Consider the following 13,832-nt stretch of genomic DNA (forward strand, 5'->3'; position numbering starts at 1 on the left):
ATATGGCCCGAGCATGGTTAAAGTGAATTTAGGATTTTACAAGAATTTTATATCTGCTATCGCACTTTTACCGTGTGGGATATTTTTATAAAATTGCGTCAAATTAAAATTTACCCTGACAGCATTTAATAGTCTCTTGGGCGCATCTTTCTAACTAATTTATGTTTAATGGCGAATGGGTGTTGAAAATGATGAGTAAGTCAGGAGTTAAGAAAAAGTCCGTGTAATCGTTTTATGTGTAAACGTACTACTTGTATTTCTAAGGTTAATTAGTATCAAATTTTCCTTACTTCTTTTCACTTACACATAGTCCATACCTTTTATTCTGGGACAATTAGACCATTCTGACTTACCCACACCTTCACCTACATACACAGCAACAATGTATAATCATTTAACATCATTAATACTTATTATTATTAACATTATTATTATACCGGTTATGTAACAACTAGAGCTGAACTTGAGAAATTTAAAAGCTTCTGAAAATCTTGAGCAATGGAGAAAATTTTTAAATTTTTAAATTTTTAAACTACGACCACACCCCCTGGAAATTTTAAATGAATTCAGAACAAATATTTCTTTCAAAAGAGTCTAATTTTAATGAATCGACCATAGTACTGAACAGAGTTAAACCATTTTCCGTTTGTAAAATTTAAATCCAATCGATTACATTAGCTTTGTAATGTTTTGAGACAGACAGAAACGACATTCTCATAAGTCTGCTAAAGCAAAAACAATCGATACGACTGGTCGTGACTTGAACCTCTTAAACCTGATTTAAAAACTGGCTTGCCCATTATGTTAATCCATTTTTCTTACATTTGTCGAATATCGCTAACAAAATAGACCTTACATAAATACATATGTATGGATTCCTTATACATGTATGTTCGTGACCAAAATTATACATAACTAATTTACAAATCTATACTGTACGCAATGCAACTTGAATAAATACTGTTGTTGAGGCTATAAACCCGTCCTAGACTTTTACCGAGCCAGGTACAAAAATTCTGTCACGTTACAAATTGTTTTTTATTTTTTGAAATTAAATTTGGTATTTGTTCATAATGATGCAGCAAAAAATTTTTAGCTGTGACGCTTCTGATCTGAGCCAGGGTCATGCAAAGGTAGAAAATATGGTTCCCCCATGGCCCCTATCATGCGATGTATCGTTGGAAAGCTCTTGACATGGGCTTCAAGATAATATATAACCCTTTGGGTCTGTGACCCTTCCTTGATATCAAACACGATGAGACATGAAAAGTATCAGCGTTTATGGTTTTTGACCTGGAAGTTCGGACGAGGAATTGTAATGTTCCGTTCTTCGATTAAATCGTGGCCAGACCGGGCGCTATGGACAATCAGTATGTAATTTATAACAGTTGAGTGTAAAAAAAATGGATTTTTCAAATTTAATTATTCATGAAGAACTTGTTTTCATATGTTTTTATACTTTGTTTATTTCCGTATGGTTTTATGATTTATTGAAAGTGATAGAAGTGACTATATTGAAAATAATGAAGTGTTAGATTATATATGGATGTCACGTGAATAAACACATTCAATCAATCAATCAATGTTGGAAGGGCCGTAGGTAAAAATGGTGTTCTTGTGAACCTCGAACTACAGACGGACAAAGTGATTCCATAAGACCCAACTCAGGAGGAGTGCTTCCCATTGAGGGGTCAGCCGATTTCGATGCCCTTTGGATATGTTTTAGTACCCGGTGAATGCAGGAAAAGTGAAGCAGGATTTGATTCCATAGCCCCATTTGAGCCCGCCACACCCCCTTGAAGTGAACCAAAACGCCTGTTTTTGTTGTTTCAAACCTTCACCAAAAATCCAATTTTCATCGGATTTGGATAATTTTTGCATTTTCGTGATCCCAGATAGTTGCTTTATGATATTCGATACCAAACTCAACTTTTTTGAAATTTTCATTTTTTCGAAGACATACCCCTCGTCAGGAAATTTTCAAAAATATAAAAATTTTGAGTTTGGTATCGAATATCATAAAGCAACTATCTGGGATCACGAAAATGCAAAAATTATCCAAATCCGATCAAAATTGGATTTTTGGTGAAGGTTTGAAGTCGGCTGTTTTAGCATTGGGTTCCCCTTTAAGGGGGTGTGGCGGGCTCAAATGGGGCCATGGAATAAAATCCTGCTTCACTTTTCCTACATTCACCGAGTACTAAAACATATCCAAAGGGGATCGAAATCGGCTGACCCCTCAATGGGAAGCACTCCTCCTCAGCTAAAACTGGACATAATAATGTTCATGGATATGATTTTATTTTATATGTTTTCCTATTGTACTTAATTTGTGTTATTATGACGTTGTATCAAGATAATTTTTATTTTTTGTCCGTCTGTAATTCGAGGTTCACAACCACACCATTTTTACCTACGGCCCTTCCAACATTGATGGATTGATTGAATGTGTTTATTCACGTGACATTCATATATAATATAACACTTCATTATTTTCAGTATAAAGTCACTTCTATCACTAAACATTTCTAAAATCACTTTGGACCGAGTAGGGATGAGTCATTAGTTCGAGTAACTCTTTTAAGTGACGTCTCATCTCTCCAGGTAAGTAGATAGACGAATTGCTGCTACCCCAAAAATACGCGTATAAGTTTATAGTGGTTTAAATATGTACTGCTTTATTAATTGATTAATCTTGTTACAGGTTTTATATAATTTCAGCAATTAGGTTTACGTTATTAGATTGTCAGTTGTTTTTGTAAAAGTCCATTACACCTTGTACCATGGCAACCACACCGGCCCACGTTTCTTTGCCAGATGGTATGATTTGATTGGGCGGTAGAAGAAATTTGTCCTTTCCGGTATCACGCAACTCATATGTAAAGGTAAATTTGACATTGGCAACAGCCCGGGCCCAATCGGTAGATGTTCCGGCACCTAAATGGATTTCATTTGAGGAATTATTTATATTACAGAATCGTTTGATGCCTCACATGGATATATAATCTTTGGCGGAGTTCCGACGATGTACTTGGTTCCGTTAACAGCCTCTAAGGCCTGCGCCCCTTGCCTGGCTACCTTTTCTAGATCGTTCTTATCAGGTATGGTGACATCATCATATGACCATGGAAGAAGAAGCAGCTGACTGTCGCTGTGAAAAGAGATTAATAGCCTGATTCTGTTCTTAATGCTTAATATGTATTTCTGCGAGGATGACACTTCCGGTTCAGAGGCAGGCCGAGGGCCGCGATATGTGAGCTCGCATGGATTATCTGATGTTCCTTTACTGCCCCATTGGAAATCCCAGTTCCGGTTTGGGTCTGTCAGTAGAAGATTTAAGTACTTAATTTAATTTGAAGTTGGTGGGTTTAATGTTAATTATTATGTGTTTTTCAATTGCGTTTCGCGATCAGTTTCGCAACAAGGCCTTCAACAAGCCTGCTGGTAGTGTTACTTCAGCAAACTGCAGATTGTCTAGGAATATCTGTAAATCCGTTATTTGCTTACCAACTCCGTAACAGGTCGAATTTGCTATTTTGGACCTTGTTTTACGCCACAACCTGTCACTTGTGAAGGAATACTCATACCCGTCAGGATTAAGGTTAGGAACAACATACCAGTCGACCTTGTTAACTATGTCGTTCTTGTCCCCTGCAACGGCGCGAGTAATTATTTCGTTTGCAATGTAAGTCACCGTGGCGGTCGATATCCATTCGCGAGCTAGAAATAATGTTACGTTATTAGCGTATAACTCATATTGAAACACGTAGCACAAAACAGTACAGGCGAACCCACCGTGAATTCCTCCATCTAACCAAATAATCGGCATACTGCCATTGTTACCCGTTGCAGAAATTTTCATGACTCGCATCGGTCTTTTTTCACTGGTTGACCCATATGTCTGGATGGTTACTATTTTTGGATATTTGGTTGCCATGGAATCCATCCAATTTTGAATCTTGAAATTGTAATGATATAAGAATTATAAATATTCTGTTTATATCTGAAATACTCCATAATGAAATATATATACAGTTGCAAGTTTCTGGTACGCCATCCAGTTCATTGTACCCTCAGATTGAGCGAGAATTCTGTTATTTTCTTCTTCATGTGAATCAATATTTCTAAAGTTGCAAATATTATGATCATAATATCAACTAAAGGTAGCAAAGCATGTATGCAAGCTTGATTTACTTACTGTTGGAAGTTGGCGGATTTGACGGTGAATGGGATGTCATATGTTGATAACAAACTCTTGACATTGTCGGCTTGCTCGGGGCAAATCATAACATCTGTAGCACCGATTCTGTTTGGACCTTCACCCATAAAATTGAAAAGTTTGTTGGAACTATACAGTTGTTGGAGGACATTTGTTTGAATGCTTAATACATCGCTTTGTGGAGACCCGTTGGAAATCGATAAAACCTGGAACCTTAAAATCAAAGCTTGGTTGTATATATGCGTGCATAAATATTTATATAAATAAGTGTATCCCAATAAGCGTTCACGCATTATATTGTCAATGTACTGCAATAGTAAAATTTGCAAATACGCAAAAAAACAAGGATTTTTAATATGCAAGAAAGCTGCAGTTTCCCGCAAAAAGCAAAACGTTTTTTTTGCTTCGGAGTACACTGTATATAAATATCTTTCTGGTACGATCTCAATAATTAAGCGAACAAATTATCACCGTTCCAGAAACTGAACAGCTACATATTTCACGGGTAACAATTAAAGTAAGAAATATCAATGTCGATTTTTGTTAAAAATCGGATCAGGGCAAAGTTTAGCCCTTGTAATTATCCTACCCCTAGTTAATAAATAAACTTGGACACGGTAGGCTCGCATAGTTCCACCGCGGGAAATAGTATTTTACCAAAATTACAGAGATTAGACTTTCCTTGAATTAGACATGTAAGTGCTGAACTTACCCGTCGTAATTTGTCCGCCCGTTGTTGTCGAACTTGGGACTTGTCATAGACATCAAGCATGACAAAGTGTTGACCGTTAGGGCAAACTGGGAGGAAGGCATGGGAACTACACCCATGTTGTTTTTCCTTTATGTAATGGTGTCAACTAGACGTTATCTAGTTATTGTTTATTCAAAGTGAAACTTGCTTCAACTTTTATAACAACGAAAAGATTATGGTTTGATCATTTCTAGACCATATTGTGGTGAATTGATTATTGATTATTGATGCAAAAAACGGCTAATTTTAATTTGCGCACATAACAAAAGCAAACTTCTGCGTAAAATGTAACTGCGAGGCCGAGGGGAGGGAACATGTTCTTTTGGCTCTGGTTTGAATCTCCTTAGTATCTCATTTTTTTACTTAATACTTACTTTTCTGCACAAATGTTATAAACAATTGAACATCGTCTCCATTCCACCAAAGACACCACCGTCGCAAGTGCACAAAGTGCGATGTACATTTCGAAAAGCAGGACAACATTATCGTCCAACCTCATCCTTCTTGGTTGTAGCCTTTCTCTCGCGACATCTACAACTCTTTGTGACACCCCGTTCTCGTGATGCCCGGCAGTTCGAATAACTCTAAGAAGAAGTCCAGCCCAATCCAACATTTCCTTCCAGTAAACAATCAACCCATTTTCGTGGAGGCGGGTTAAAATTCTTACAAACGGTACTCGTAGATACGACCTCGCCGAGACAAAATAGGAACTGCGCGATGATGATTTTTGTAATACGAATCTGCATTGATAGCCCCCAAATGCGAAACGAGTTATCGATTTATCACCAAATACGGCACCAAACGTTCCCTTATGATCAGCAAGAAACTTGGCAGAACCAAATCCCCAATTATTATCGAAACTACTCAAGTGGATGTATTTATCCATGAGTTCCACCCCGGTAAGGTTGAATATTTCGACAGCTCGGGCTTTTAAAAGGCTTCGTATCTGGTCTTGAATGTAGAGCTTGTGTGGTTTCTCCCCTTCAAATAGTTCCTTGAAAGTTTCAATAACTTTTTCAGGAGGTGGTGCAGTAATTGAGGATGTTAAAATGGAAGAATAGCCACAGGTGAGGACAATTAAGAAAATCAAACTGAGTTCGCAAAGCCTGGGCCATTTTCTATACTGCAGATTTTGGGTGAGGAGATAAAACAGGATGTCAAGGCCAACCCAAGGGCTTTTGTGGAGAATGGCAAAAGACACTCCGGTCGCCAGGATTGCACCCCAAACGATTGGTTGGAATGGTCTGACCAGAAGTTTCCATGACAACGGAGCTGCTCCAAGCTGTTCGGTACAATAGTACAGCCCGATATAGATTGAGTAGTGGAGATCCAGATGGGAATCGGGGGGCGTGTGAAGATCGCAATTTTCACAGTAAGCCAACGGATTGTCATAGTTGTCCAGAGATTCAAACATGTCCCCTTCGCGAAAAGAGAAATTCAGGAATTTTGAGGTGTGATCCCACATCATGAAGGAAATGTGGCAAGGATCGTGTGGAGTTATGATTCTTGCACCCCGTTGGCGCATTTTCCAATTATTGTATCCCCACTCTGTTCCAGTATGCATGGATTGAAAGGTCGCCTTTTTTGAGCCATGAGCAGAAATTAGGTCTAGAATTTGGTGCGAATCGTATAATTTAGAGATTTCTGCGGAAGACGGCAACTCGGTCTCGCTCCACTTCAATATTTCCGCTTCTGTATTGCAAAAATAGCAAAAGTATGCCCATTTAGTGCGAGATATGACGATGGTCTTTACCGGAGGCAGGACGACGCTTTTGCTCTTGGCCATTGAAACAATGTCCTCTATTATCTCAACTGATGAACCATCGATGAAGTAAACTGGTTCGATGTATCGAAATTTAGCAAGCTCAAAAACTTCATATGTCCTGAGTACCGTAGAGAAATCTGCCCGTTCCGTTGCCGAAATCCAAATGGAGTGACAAACTCCAAATTTTCGCGTAGTGTATGGGTTCCGTAGCGAACAGTTCTGCAAACCTTCGTAGTCATCGTCGGTTTCAGCGCATATGACTGCTATTGACTGGAAATTGACGTAATCAATCGATGTCCTGATGGTTGAAATCCTAGTTTTCATGTTGAGGACCGTTTTTTGTATGGATGAAATACTTTCTCGATTTAGTGTTGGAGGAGTGATGAACTGAACGAGGCATCCGCTATTCGTGGACTCGAAGTACTCAGATGCACTAACAATTTGATAGGATTTGTGAAAATAATAGCATACTAAAAACCAAAGAACGTTCAAAATCATTTTGTACTCTGCTGGGTTGACAAGTCTATTTAAATATGTACTTCTTTTTCCCATAACCTGCTGAAACATATTTCCGTTCTCTTTTTCCATTAAAGTTCTAAGTATTAAATATGTTAAGGGATACATGGATTTTGTTTGCATAAGCTTTCCTCCTCGTGTTATTACTGAAACTGTAGTTTAATTAAGTAAAAACTAATCAACTCCACATACTCACTGCCAGTATTCCCTAAATGATAGGATTCTAATTTCTCTACATACATATAATTTTTACTGAATACCAACTGATGGAAGCTCCATTTCTAACTGGTGGTGGGTTGAACGTAATTAACGTTCTCGTTAAATAATGGACTGAATAAATCCAATCTAATTTTAAATTCATGCGGGTCTATCCCATTTAAATAGCTGTTTATAATGTGGACAAAAATTACTGAATACGCTAGGATTTTTCCACATAATATAGTTTCAAATGTAATTAAAACGCAATAGTGGATATCATTTTTTATATAACTTCTAGATAACTTTTTTTAAAACATTTTTTCAAATTGGTTTTAGCAGATATGTTGACATAGTAGATTTGGGGGGAGTTTCTTGCGGTGTGGTAAAAAATGTGGACCTTTGAAAATTGCATGTTTCTCACTAAAACACCACGTTTACGATTGGTTTTTATTTTTTGTGAAATATTTGAGCGGGTGGGACGGGAACTGAGAATGTGGTCTGATTCAGTTGAGGTTAACTTAACAAAATAAGGTTATGAATGAACCAAACAGGCAAATTAAAAATATTGACAAAAATTGTAACCCAGTAGGGAATCAAACCAACGGCTCCTGGATTACATGTCAAGTGCTCTGAGCTAGAAGCAGGCCCCGATCTTGGTAAAAATTTTACCCGGGCAAAAAATCCTGGCGCCCCAAGCTGCTCGCGCCTTCGGCGCTCGCATGAGCCTTTCCTTTTGTACATGATAAATCAGGAAAATATTGCCAGGGGATTGTTAAGCAACTACATACCCTTATTGCCTTATAACATGAGTAGGGTTGTTAATATGTCATGTCAAGCCGTAAATGTCATGACACGTCGCGCCATGACATGTCATGTCATAAATGTCCGTAAATGTCGGTAAATGTCATGATCCGAAAATTCATGACATTTGCCATGACATGTCATGGTATGACACGACATGTCCTTGACACATTGACAAATAATGTAAAAAAAACATCTTGATTCCCAATTCCAAGAAGGAAAATTTGGGTGAATGTCGTAAATGTCCAAAATGTTGATGCCAATTTGTCATGACATGTCATGACATTTAACAAATTGACACATTGACAAATACTGACATTGACACGACATTTAAATGTCTGACATATTGGACATTTATGACATTTATGACATGTCGACATGTCATGACAAATGACACATTAACAACCCTATAAAACCAATGCTGGTGGATTGAAACAATTAATATTTACTAATAGATTGTTGACACGCACTAGCAATTAACAAACACCTTTTCCATTCAAAATTGACTAAAATCACAAATTCATAAAGAACTTGGCATCACCGCAGGTTTCAAAACTAACAATGCGATGACGCCAGAGGTCTCGCTCCGATTTTGATGAAACTACGTAATTATGTAGATTTACACAAATAATTAGACACATGTTTCGGATTTTTTCATAATGCTCAGTTTAAACAAAGTTCTGGTGGTATAAGTGGCGAAGATTGACATTTTTCCGGTGACCGGAAAAAATGGTATGGAAAAATGGTAACGGGAAAAATGGTATCGTGAGAACGGTATAAGGAAAAAATGGTATTTCGAGAAAATGGTATAAAGAAAAAATGGTAGAAAGAAATAAGGTACAACGAAAAATCGTATTGTATAAGAGTTTACGCAAGTTGGATGAAAATCTGCAGATTTTATTTGCATTTGTTAATACAAATTTTGGAAAATCTTCAAAGGAAAATTTTGAGGATTTAAAATCTGCCACTAATTTTTAATAAAAAATTGAATGCAAAAATCATGAATTTACATTATCCATATTTCACAATAATAATAATAAAATGTTCTCCATGATGAAAATTCACTTTGATTTCCGTTAAAAAAACTCAAGGATAAAAATGGTGTAAAAAATAGAGTCCGATTTCTGCCACATTTCACAGATTTTCAAAAACTTCACTTCTATTAACTCAGACTTGTGCAAATCTTAATTTTTGCAATCCTATTTCGTTTACTCTTTATCAGAAAATCACCGCTTGGTTGCACTCAAATTAATATTGATGGACAATTTAAATGTTCACAATTTGATAATTTTGTGAGAAAAAAATGGTATGAGGAGAAATTTCCCTTTTAAGGGCCACCAAATTCTCCGAAGAGCAATACAATTTTTTGTTGTACCGTTTTCTCCTCATTCCATTTTTTCGGGATACCATTTTTTCTTTATGCCATTTTTTCGAAATACCATTTTTTCCTTATGCCATTCTCACGATACCATTTTTTACGTTACCATTTTTTCCATACCATTTTTGCCGGGTCCATTTTTCCCCAGGCAAATGCTTTGACCTTTACTTTCATTTCTCCTGCTTTTTTACTCAATTTCGCTTGTCGCAACCTTGACTTTGAGAATATTTTTTTTAATTCGAATTGAAAGTATAAATACATAAAATAAATATATAAGAGAAATTAGAAAAAATATGTAAAATTAACGATATAATCCTCATTTTATTTAACAAATTATTAAATTTAAACCCTGTGAATTTTTTTAATATTAGAAGGAAAAAATATTCTCAACGGCAATAATTTATTGAATAAAATAACGATTAACGTTTTACATATCTCTATTTTTCCAATTTCAGTTATATATTTATTTTACATATTTATATTTTTAATTCGAATTTCAAAAAATATTCCCAAAGTCAAAGTTGCGAAATTAAGTAAAAAAGGAGGAGAAATGACAACAAAGGTCAACGCATTTTCCAGGTGGAAAAATGTCAATTTTCGCTCACTTATTCCATCATAACTTTGTTTAAATTGAGCATTATGAAAAAACCTGAAACATGTGTCTAATTATTTATGTAAATCTACATAATTATGTAGTTTCATCAAAATTGGAGCGAGACCGCTGGCGTCATCGCATTGTAAGGTCGGCGAAATTTACAATCCGCGAAGACTCTGGATTGGGCAGGGTCCAATTATATCTAGTGTAAGCACGGGCGCCTATCGGCGCCCCTGAGATTTGCCGCCCCGGGCAATTGCCCGTGTTGCCCGCCCCAAAATCGGGGCCTGGCTAGAAGGACAATTATTGACAACATAGTAATTTAATTAATAAAGTTAACGACGAGGGAAATAAATAAGAACATTTCGAGATGATATTTTTATTACACCCACATCGTCGTTTACGAGCTTATAAGACAGTTTATACATTACCAATATCGGATGTTTTGGGTGAAAAAATATTTCAAGTGCCCGCCACGCGCTTAAATTCGCGCATTATTGAAAAAGCAAAAATACGGGTCCGTTTATTTTTTCTGATGAACAAACAAACTAAATTTGGTCCCATTAAAATCCGAACGTACCACTTCACGGCTTCGCATTGTGAGAAGTAAGCTTACAAATTATTAAGCTTTGGTTCATTCTCGCAGAATGAGAATGTGAAATATTGAAAAGTTAATAAGTGTTAAGGTAAATATATTTATTTACGGCGAACTGTGCATACATACGTCATGGTTGAAAATTGTTCTATATTGGAGCCTAAGGCCTAGTCTTTTATTAGTAAATTTATTGAAAGAATCTACCTTTTAGACAATTAGACATGTACTTTAGTCTAAAATTTGGTAATTTGGTATGTATGTAGTTATCATTTTCTCTGATTTTAATGGATAGAAATTTCCCTTTTGTTAATATGATTCATTAATCGTTTAGTTAGTATTTTATTTTGAATTGACGATGACGTATGTAGGAAAGATGTATAATTAGGTAATAAGGTTATGAATGTAAAATTGGTAAGTAGCAAGCACATAGTGAAGTATCTCAAATAGCCCCTTGTGTTTGAGCTTGGCTGCAAGCAACGAGGAGGGAGGTTCAAGGCAATCACTTTCAGATAAGAACTATGTTTATCCAGCGTCCTCATTTGAATATTACTCCAACCTTAGTCGATAATGCAACCGTGTCTTCTTCCATCACAACTTCCCCCTCTGTCCAATACCTTCCCGTCATTCCGGCCCCGCCCTTTTCATACAAGTAGCAGTGGTCGCCGATAAAACAGTCCATCAGATCAACAAATTTAGCTAACTCATCATCCCCACGAAACGTTTCTAGCAAGACATTCTTACACATGATGTAGTCAGATACTTCCTCTCTAATAATTTTGCAAGCTTCCTCCACAGCTTTCCCGATAGGGACATGTTTCTCAAATATTTGGAAGGCCACATAACTCCAGGGATGTTGAAACTGGAGTTCTCCAGAGTCATGCGCACGCATCAGGCGGAACGTTTCCGTCGAGTATTTTCCTCAAATGCGGGACAAACACCACCACGCCTTTGTTTCAAAGTAGCGTCGAAGTTCTTGCGCAAACGGGGCGACGACTTCACAATAGGACGGAATGAGAGGGGCAATCTCGCCAAATATTTCGTCAAGCGCAAGAATTATGTTGGAGAATTCGGGTAAACCGGGTAGTTCGAGGAGCGTGTGGGTCACTTGAAACTTGAAGGATCGTCTGATCACGGCGTCAAAAACGGTGGTGATGTGAACCATGGCATCGTGTAAGTCGAGGTTTGGCTCGGCGGTCTCGTGCAGGCATTTCTGTTCCATCCAGTAATCAAGGATTCCAATGGTTGCTTGAAATTTGGCGACAAAAATTCCTTGAGGGCTGAGCATGTGGCGAGTAGGGTTCCATATGTCGCCAAGAAGACAACACGCATTGATTAGGTCGTTTGTCTTCTCGTACGGTTGGAACTGACCGGTTTCAAATTTTTTAATGTAGGCGGACACGATGGTTCGCATGGTGGTTAGGTCGCCTGTTTGCTGATGTTTTTCAAATTTGCTGCAAACCATGGGGAATTTTCCGGAGATTTTGTGCACCCCAAGATGAGCGGCGGAGATGGAGGTGAAGGTGAAAGTTACGTAAGTTATGGGAACGATGGTTTCAGTGGGGTCCACTATTAGATAGTGCGAGAGTGCTGGTCAAATTAGAAAAAATATTGAATGTTGTAAGCTTTTGGTGGATTATTTCTTTACTTGATTGCCACTATCGTATATATTTAGACAACTTGGAAATCAAGTTATGAATTAATTCTATTACTGAAACCTGGTAGGACAAATGTGCTGTTTATACTAATAATTAGTTTTTTTTCAAGATTCGAAATTATTTATAATATTCTTTAAACTGTATCAGAAATCCTGAGGGAATTTCACACACAAATAAATGTATAAAACGAGACGTGTACGTAGATATAACGCTAGAATTATGCGACTCCTAGAAATCCAGGGAGAAACTCGGGATAGAAAATCAAACAATGAAGAAACATAAAATGTACAATTATTCTTTCCCAATCCAGTTTACTCATAACCATGCGTGTAACTAAAAATGTAGAAGAATGAGAAAAGTTATGAGTAAGAAATGGGTAAGATTAACCTTGAGGTTAGGTTTATGCTTTATTGCAAATAATATTGCTAGGTTAAGGTAGCAATATTATTTGCAATAAAGCATTTAAGAGTGACGTTAGTATTGCACGTGTACATATTACTCACCAGTATGAAATCCACATACTGAGTGTGGTGAATATGGATAAGAAGAGCGGATGCCTGAAGAAAATGACAAGCTCGAGAAATGTATTATGTATGTAATATCTACGTTGATAGCTGTTAATTGGACAGATGCTACTTTATTATTGCCATAATTGTGGCGTGACCACGTGTTTTTAATATACACGTTTATTAAACGCAAAGTAATGAACGAGACTAGAAGGAAGTGTAATATTTATGAATAAGTACGTAAATATGACGTGTTACTTTATTGACTGGTTGTTAAAATATGTACATTATCCTCTTGTTTTATATTTCATATTAAATTTGCCATAAAATCTGTTGCCATTACCACTTAAGGTATCTACACAACACAGAAAATAATCCGGTAATTGATAAAGTCATATATATTTAATCACCGATCTGGTAATAAAAAATTTATTACTGCATGGTAGTAAATCTATTTCCGAGTGGTAACGAATACACCACACGTGACGATTTTTTACCACTCGGTAATGTTTTTGTTACCATCTGGTAATAAGTTTGTCTATTACCAAGCAGGTGACTTTAACTACCTCTTACCGGATTATTTCGAATATAGTTTCTGTCGAGAAAGGAGTAACCAGCCATTTAAGAAATGCGTGCAAATCTTATCGCACTTACAATACGGTTATAAACATATGACTTTGTTTCGTAAATGTCTTCATAAGTTTCTCATTACCATACTTAGGATATGTATGTATTTATGTTTTTTCCAAATTACAAGTTACGTAACCCAAACTTCCTACAAACTCCTCCCACATATCAAGGACCCCAAATATAAAAAAATATATTTACATATAATGCATATTTCGTGGTTTTC

General features: G+C 36.8%; 1 pseudogene; it reads right to left on the reverse strand.

Moving 5' to 3' along the window:
* Positions 1-2,726: 2,726 nt before the first annotated feature.
* LOC118433520 lies at positions 2,727-3,847 on the reverse strand (annotated as a pseudogene).
* Between the last annotated feature and the right edge of the window lie 9,985 nt (positions 3,848-13,832).

This window comes from Folsomia candida, unplaced genomic scaffold (genome assembly GCF_002217175.1).
Source record: "Folsomia candida strain VU population unplaced genomic scaffold, ASM221717v1 Fcan01_Sc056, whole genome shotgun sequence".
NCBI lineage: Eukaryota > Metazoa > Arthropoda > Collembola > Entomobryomorpha > Isotomidae > Folsomia > Folsomia candida.